The sequence below is a fragment of the Gymnogyps californianus genome, chromosome 6 (genome assembly GCF_018139145.2).
Source record: "Gymnogyps californianus isolate 813 chromosome 6, ASM1813914v2, whole genome shotgun sequence".
Classification (NCBI taxonomy): Eukaryota; Metazoa; Chordata; class Aves; order Accipitriformes; family Cathartidae; genus Gymnogyps; species Gymnogyps californianus.
Window position 1 is genome coordinate 28,659,363 of NC_059476.1, and position 8,354 is coordinate 28,667,716.

Sequence of the window (8,354 nt, forward strand, 5' to 3'; positions counted from 1 at the left end):
CTGCGCTTCTTCACGAACTGCCCAGTGTGGGTCCCTTCCACGGGGTGCAGTCCTTCAGGAACAGACTGCTCCAGCCTGGGTCCCCCATGGGGTCACAAGCCCTGCCAGCAAACCTGCTCCAGCGTGGGCTTCTCTCTCCATGGGTCCGCAGGTCCTGCCAGGAGCCTGCTCCAGCACGGGCTTCCCATGGGGTCACAGCCTCCTTTGGGCATCCCCCTGCTCTGGTGTGGGGTCCTCCACGGGCTGCAGGTGGATATCTGCTCCACCATGGACCTCCATGGGCTGCAGGAGGACAGCCTGCCTCACCATGGTCTTCCCCACGGGCTGCAGGGGAATCTCTGCTCTGGTGCCTGGAGCCCCTCCTCCCCCTCCTTCTTCCCTGACCTTGGTGTCTGCGGAGTTGTTCCTCTCACATCTTCTCACTCCTCTCTCTGGCTGCAACTGCTACTCCCCTGTAACTTCTTTTCCCTTTCTTAAATATGTTATCCCAGAGGCGCTACCACTGTTGCTGATGGGCTCGGCCTTGGCCAGCGGCGGGTCCATCTTGGAACCCGCTGACATTAACTTTATTGGACATAGGGGAAGCTTCTAGCAGCTTCTCACAGAAGCCACCCCTGTGGCTCCCCTGCTACCAAAACCTTGCCATGCAAACCCAATACACCCAGAAAAGAAAAAAATCTTTTAGCAAGCAGTCTTCAGTATACAAGGGAAAACAAAAGGCTATGGTGCTGTAAGAAGCCCGAGATCAGATCCAGGGATACATCTTGGCAACTTTGTCAATCCTTGCAGATCATTTAATGCCCCATGGCCTCAGAAAGCACTACAGACTTAAGTCTTTCTGCCTTGATGCCTCTTGAATGTCACCTGAAAGTTGTGCTTTGTCCAGAGTATTTTTATTATGCAAGGTCCAACCCAAAATGTTGTTGTTGTTTGGTTGGTTGTTTTTTTTTAATTGTTCAGAACAATTCAGCATAAGACCTTTAAGATAAGATGACAGTATTACAAAACGACCAGCTACAATATCAGGTATGTCTTTTGGGAAATGATTCTAATACTGTAATTCTTCTGAATCAAACACATTAATCCTGCATGGAAGTCAGTAAGAATCAAACTGTTCTTGTTGCCCTTCTGTCTTTGCTGGATACTTAAAAGTCTATCCAAACTTCAATGCATTGAAGCTTTTATTGTTTTGTGAGTGTTTATAAAATTATGGACTTATCAAGATCTGAAATTCTTGGTATGGTTGAAATAGGCACCCAAATTGGTAAGATGTTTTTTGAAACTTTCTTAGAACACTTTATATCACTTTCTTTTGGAAATTTGAATTACGCACTTTTTGAGAATTTTAAAATATTTTGAGTATTTCTGCTTCTTGTAAAGTTCTGTGAATATTTTTACTCATGATGTCCCTGTTAGCATAGAACATGTCTAACTTCTCTTGTCTTTGGTGACAATCAGCTATAAATCCACTGTTTTCAGCTAGCTGCCTGAATTTTGGTACGTATGCTTGCCTCACACGTGAGAAAGCTTGACTGGTCTTTGTTAATGGCACAGGTTAAAGCTAACCGCATATCTCTTCCTAAAGCTGAAGCATTCAGCTCCAAGGACAACTCCTTAACAAGCGTGAAGACAACACAACTCTATTTGCTTAACCGCAGCAATGCTGTTGTACGTCCGCTTGAAGATCCAGGTCCATGGATTTTGCTGATCTTTTTAATGTCAGTGTAACAAGATATTGCTACTGTGCCCTTTGATTGTTTTCTACACTTTTCTCTCCTGCAGCGGGAAAAGTAAATCTAAATGTTCACTGTAAACGGTGGTGGCTTATCAGCATTCTCTGCTATCAATCTGATGGGGTTTTTTTGTTTGTCACGTCTCTGCCCTCTGTGACTACAGTGATTTGTTTCTTTTCTGTCCTTCTGAGACTTAATGTTATGTGATGTTGATTTGAAAAACTGGTAGAGTGGCCAGCCTTTCATTTATCTCAGGGAGGACACTAGAACTAAATCATTACTCTGCTGCTGAAGTACCGGAATTATGCAGGAGTTGCTCAGCAGTGAGGATGCTAAGCTTGTTCCCAGAACAGTTTGGCTTACTGAAAAATAACTGCTGTGTGAATAAACCCCTGTTCCTCATGTAATATGCCACAATATCCATCCAAATAAGTGAAAAGGCTGTTCTTTTGATGTATTTTAAGTGCTTATTAACATGAATCACTTAGAAAATAGGGTGTATATTTCTAAGGGAAGTCAGGGATAAATCACTCATCATTTTTGCTTGATCCAAAATCTCCTCTGGATACATTTGGAAAAACTCTGCTTAATTGTATATTTGTTCAGGGATATCAATTTGTAATTTATGAAGTTGTGATGCTAAATGTACTGTTTCTGTAGTAGGTCATAATTCAATACTCCGAGTACAGAACAGCATGCTATTGATGCTCAGCCCCAAGACGGGGGGCGGGCAAAATGTTTGAAAGTCTGATTTCCAGGACTGATTTCAGCAAAGAGAAATTTAAATAGTCTATCAGTTTTTATGTCTTTCACAACAAGGATTGCTTCCCTTTTAATTCCTATTTTTCTATATGGGAAATGGGGCTTTGTCTGCAAATTGCTGCATACCAACTTTTCATGTTTCAATTTCTAAAGTTTTTTTTTTCTTTCAGATTTTTCATCTATGATGTTTTTATGTGCAGTAATATTTAATCCTAAGGAAGAGCGAAATGGTTGATTTTCATAGTTTTAAGGTATGAATGCTGTCATTTTGGGGCATCTACTTCCCTTTTGACTAGGAAATGAAATTTCCAAACTTTACATGCTCAGCTACTCTTTCCAAACCTACTGGGCACATCTCCGTCGGATGGAGTTATATTTTGAAGAACTACTTTTTCCTATAGAGTAGAATAAACAGCAAATACCCAATGATTTATTTTGCCTCTTAGGCTTCAGTGTTTGAAAACATTTGTTATATGGAAACAATGACTCAGGTAATATAACAGGAATTATTAGTTGGTTATGGATGATGTTAAGCTCTTTTTATTCCATATTAATAAGGAATCAAATGACCTAGGAGGCCTTTAACAAATGTATAAGCACAAGTTTAATGCTCTGAACTTCATGAGGAGCGGTCATTCACATTTAACATATGAGTAAAACATTGAAATTGGAGTTTTCAGTGTCAGAAGATTAAAAATACTGTTTTTAATAATGGAATATTTCCTCAGCTGTTTGGAAAATGGAAATGTAAATATGTTAAACATATTTAAAAGATGTAGTGCATATATTTAAAAGATGTGGTGCACAAAGTTTTGTAATGAAATGCAAACCTAATGCACAGACTTGGTTCACCAATATTGGCTCTTGCATTTATCAGCAAGCTGAGTCAGATTTTGGAGAGATTTAACTAATTTATGCTTATTCATTTGAGGTTTTGAGGGTTATTTTGGGGGAAAGGGTCAGAATATACTATATGCTTATTCTTTTAAAATGTGGTCTGAATACCTTAAATTTTTTAGGACATAGGGCAAGCAATTTTAATTTTACTGTCCAGATTGCACTAAATAGACTTTTCCATACTGTATTTGCTAAGCAAATTTTGTCTGTGATAAATGTAAGCAATGTGGAATGGAAAAATGCTCAGAATTTGAAACTTGTTCTGCAATGATTTCCCACCTAATCACCATTATGTTTTTTCGAGAACTGTCTCTGAAATGGAATTCCCAATATAGACAGTCACTTATATGCATTGCGAACTCGTACGTTACTCGATTTCTGTGATTTTCCTGAGATAAGCAATTGGAGCAGGGACATTGCTGCTTGAATTTTATTCAAACTAATCAATCAGGACAGAAAATGAAGGCATTATTAACATTCAAACTGCATTTTCACTTCCCACAGAAATGTTTTTTATTATTATGGCTAACTGTGTCAGCAGTCAGACTAGACATAGACTCATTGCCAATTAATATAAAAATTCCTTTCTTTGATTTACTAGGAGAGACTGAGGGGACAGAATTGTTTTATTTTATTTCATGCATTTCCTTTCCCCAGGCTTCACCTGATTGAGGTATTGGCTCTCTGTGGGTCAGTGTACTTTAAAGTTATTAATTACTTCACTTCAATCTATAATACTTAATTAAAACTTAAAACAAAAATAAATTGGTTATGTTTGGTGAAAATGTTGTCAGCCAGATCAGATTTTAGCAACACAATAGAGCTGATGAGTTTGTTTTGTTTATAGCGATACTGGATGACCTTGAAGTGTTCATCTGGCCAATGTGGACTCTTTAAGATAAGAACCCAATTTCTTTTCTTCTCTTTACCTGGGTTAGGATTAACAGTTTGCATTATCAAAAGGAAATTAGTACATGACAAGCCTACAGATATTTCTTACGTTATTTCCCTTGCTGTCACTTGGAGCCAGCGTGAAGGCACTGTCAGCAGAATTTGTACATGTTTGACTGCAGCTCTGGCTGTACAGAGAAGAAGGTAGCTTTAATATTCACCCTCCAAGATTTACTATTGCATTTCTTAAAGTTTCATTTTGTGATTGAGCAGAAGAATGCTGTTTTTTTGTTGCGCTGAGAGGCAGAATTTAGAAATGGAAAAGTTATTAGATTGAAACAGCCATTTCCCTGCATGCTTAGAACAGAGAGCAACCAGATTAAGAGTTAGGTATTAAACTCTTCCAACCCTTCTCTCCTTTGTTGGAATGATTAAAGTCCAAAGGACTTTGTATTTGGTATCATTTAAAACCAGCTGGGCAAGAAAAGGGTTTTCAAAATGCCACAAAATATTCTGCCCTATTCTACACATAAGTGATAGCTGCTCTGCTATTTCTATACTTTTCAGTTGCCAGTCAGGACTAGGAGCACATGCTCTTTCCATAATAAAAACAAAAACCTTTTCAGTAATCAACTCCATTAAACTCTTACTTTTTTATCCCAAATTCCACGTGTATGCAACATACCATGATGCCCTAGTTTACATCCAGCTTTTCTTTAAGGTCAATTCTCTGTGAAAAGAACTTGCTTTTGATATCCTAGAGAGATTTTTGTACGTTCAAATAACGTAGACGCTCTGTTTTCTTTTGAATAACAACTACGGCCTCGTGCTTCCTCCCATCTTCCTCACTTCTGTAGTACAAATGCACTCCTTTAAAGGCAGCATCTGGGCCGAAGTTTTCTCCTGCTTATATAAAACCAAATGTTAAAAATGAATTTTAAAAAGGTCATTGTATGGGCTATGAGTGCCAGTCTGATATAGATGTTACTCAAAACTGAATACAGGCAAATGCCCTTTTGGCTAAGATAGAGTTTAGCTCTAGTTTAATATCTGATATATCTTACGTCTAGCATTTTCAAGGGTCATGCTTTAAAAAAATAGTATGTAATTTCCACTAACTTTTTGTTTTGTATTGTGTACTCTTAAAAAGCTAGGATTCAGCTTTTGAAATGTCTTTAGGTGTACATATTCACTGGAAGTTGAACACTTTTACCATACCTTTAAAAATTTGGCCCCTAACTACTCCAGCACTCACTAGTCTGTAAACAATTGCACAGTAATATAGGTTGCTATCCTGCTGATCCTGAAAGAAAAACCACCTCCTTCTACCCTGCTATTTTCAGTGTGTATAATCTTCACACTCGGAACACTGTGAAGATTTGGATTGTCAATATGTACCTTGCTGGCTGGAAAATGCTGTCTCCTGCCTCCTGGGACTGCTAACACTCAGGAAGCGGGCTGAGCTGAGGTGCTAACAGACACAGAGGAAATAAAAGGGAATAATAGGAGTTTAAAGAGGAAATGTACAGAGAGACAGAAAATGCATGAAAATCTCTTCTCACCCTCCAATTCTCATGTTTCTGTCACGTGGAGCCTTTGCTGCGCAGATTTGGCAGGCCCTTTAGTGGAACCTGTAGCTATCTGGCAAGAGTAGGGGCATAACGTCAATTTATCTGAGTCAAAAGAAAGCCAGAGTTTACTGAAGCATGAATCTGCAGTGTACCTTAAAGGGTAGGCGTGGATATACAAGCAGAATTTTGTGTTTATATTCCCATCGTATAAGAGAGATTTTCATGGAGATTTTCTCTACAAACAACAGTGCATTTAGCAGAGATTCTTAACACAGAAAAGACTTGCACAAGGTATGCAAGTCCATGCCTTCCTTGAATACCTGGCGAAGTTACTGAATATTAAATCTTGTGTATATACAAGGAAGCACTGAGAGAAGATGCACAGAGGAACATAAACCTAGGTATATATTTTTTTAAATCTGCAAGTTTTTCTTCGGGGTTGAGTGTGTAGTCAGCTTCATTTTTCTAGAAAATACAAAGTTGGGAAATAATATAAACATCATACACAAGTGAAAGGCAAACAGCATGCAGCCAGCCCAGAAAAATGAAACTCCTGACTGTGATCATTTTTTAAAATTATGAGATATTTGTGGTGGTTTAGCCTGTGCAAAATAGATCAATAAATTGAAAAGTTGTTGTTCAGAGAAAGCTTAATCAGTTCAGGTTTGCTATTGTCTTTGACTCAGTAATTACATAACTCTGGATCCTTTCTACCTGTCACATCCCCTCACAATTACTTTATTTCCCTTTAGTGTCACCATGTCATATCCTTAAATTAGTTGATAATGACTTTGGTAGGGTCATAGCTTGCATTTTATAACCTGTTACCAATTTTGCAGCTCAAGTGTGGACCTCATGGTACTGTGTAATGATAATAAATTGACTTTGAATTTAGAATCTCTAACTGTTTAACACTTGGCTTAGATAAAAGAGGAATTGCTGATCTGTTGGTTGTTTATGAGTGTCATAACCTGAGTCGTCAGGTAACGGGAGAATGGATACTGAGGCTGTAAAGAATTTGGTTTCATTAAACATCTTAGGCACCACTGTTTTGTTTTGTTTTTTTAATTTGATGCAAGATCTTTCTGACAGCTTACTTTAAAATGCATGTAGGTAAATTTTCTTAGTTGTATTCATTTTCTCCATGTCCATGCAGACAGTGCTTCAACTTTCTAAGACTCCTAAACCAAGGAAAGAGTGATCGGCTCGGGAACAATACTATCCTCAGCACATCTCAGAGAGTCACATGCAGAGGGCTTCAGTTATTTTAAGCCAATACTTTTGTCTAGAAATAGCAAACCTACTGTGTGAAAGTTGATTATTACAGCAACTGGATGCTGGCACAGTGGACAGCAACATAGGTAAAGGTGTCAGCAAAGCTGCATGGTCAGTTATTTCCTGCATGCCCAGAGCCTAGCAGCAGTGCTATGGCTGACCAAAGGCTCAGGCTTAACACTCTGATGTTGCTCATATTCTGGTTCCTGGCTTTATAAATCACGCTGTATTGACAGAGGGGTCAGTCCTCTGAAGGTGTTGTCATATGATAGGGGATGCTGACATTACCAGCGTTCCCCTAGCAGAAGGCAATATGTGGGTGTGAAGTAGGCTTAGAGAACATAAGCTTTGTACAAACATCGTGCTCTTTCTGCAGGTTAATCAGATCTTTAATAAAAGACCATGGAAATGTCAGCAGTCTGAGCAAATAAAGCAGAATTGTAACTGAATGTTCATTCAAACAAAGAAATACAAACTTTTTTTTATCAATGTTCTTCACACAGAGAGGAAATGGATTAGAATTATAATTAAGAAATATATATTCCCTAAATATTATCTATAAGCTTCAGGACATTCTTGAATATGCATTACACATTGATCTTATAGACATGATCACGCTTTAAGACCTGCAGTCCAAATTTTTTTAATGAAAAAAGTTGCTTGGTAAATAGATTAAATAAACGGAAGAATTAACTAATTAAGCAACCCTTTGTATTGGATTGAGTAAGAGGTGATAATGATAGGAGGAAAGAAAAGTTATTTTTTTGTATCAAGGCAAAAAGCCAATCATGTATCTTGTTGGTCAGAAATATAAAATGCTCTTTAGCCAACCTTTTCTTGCAGGTAGTGGTGAAATACAACTATCTATGGAAATCTATTTTTCTGAATACTGGATGATGAGACTGAAGGGTGACTAATAATACGTGCTCTTAAAAGATCCCATTATTGTATCTTGAATCCTAAATTAGATATAACCTATTATCTCTCTGGGTAGTATTATTCCTATGATAATTTCTAGGAGGGTTTGGGGGGGTTTTATGTGTGTTGGTTTTTGTGGGTTTTTTGGTTTGGTTTTTTTTTTTTAAATATGAAAACTGGCTGACAAGTTGGTTTGCTTGCTTGCTCTTCTTATAACACTTCTCTCTCTACTCTTAAAATACTGTAGTAAATTTTTCTCTGGTTTGTTTACCTGCAAAATAAGGTCAAAATAATGACAGATCTCCTA

At 38.0% G+C, this 8,354-nt stretch overlaps 1 long non-coding RNA gene across 1 annotated transcript in view; it reads left to right on the forward strand.

Annotated features, from left to right (window-relative positions):
* Positions 1–1,671, forward strand: part of LOC127017545 (uncharacterized) — a 166,428-nt gene extending 164,757 nt beyond the window's left edge. Inside the window, exon 7 of the long non-coding RNA XR_007766614.1 lies at positions 1,586–1,671. This is a non-coding gene — a long non-coding RNA (uncharacterized LOC127017545). The remainder of the gene's footprint in view (positions 1–1,585) is intronic.
* The last annotated feature ends 6,683 nt before the right edge of the window (positions 1,672–8,354 follow it).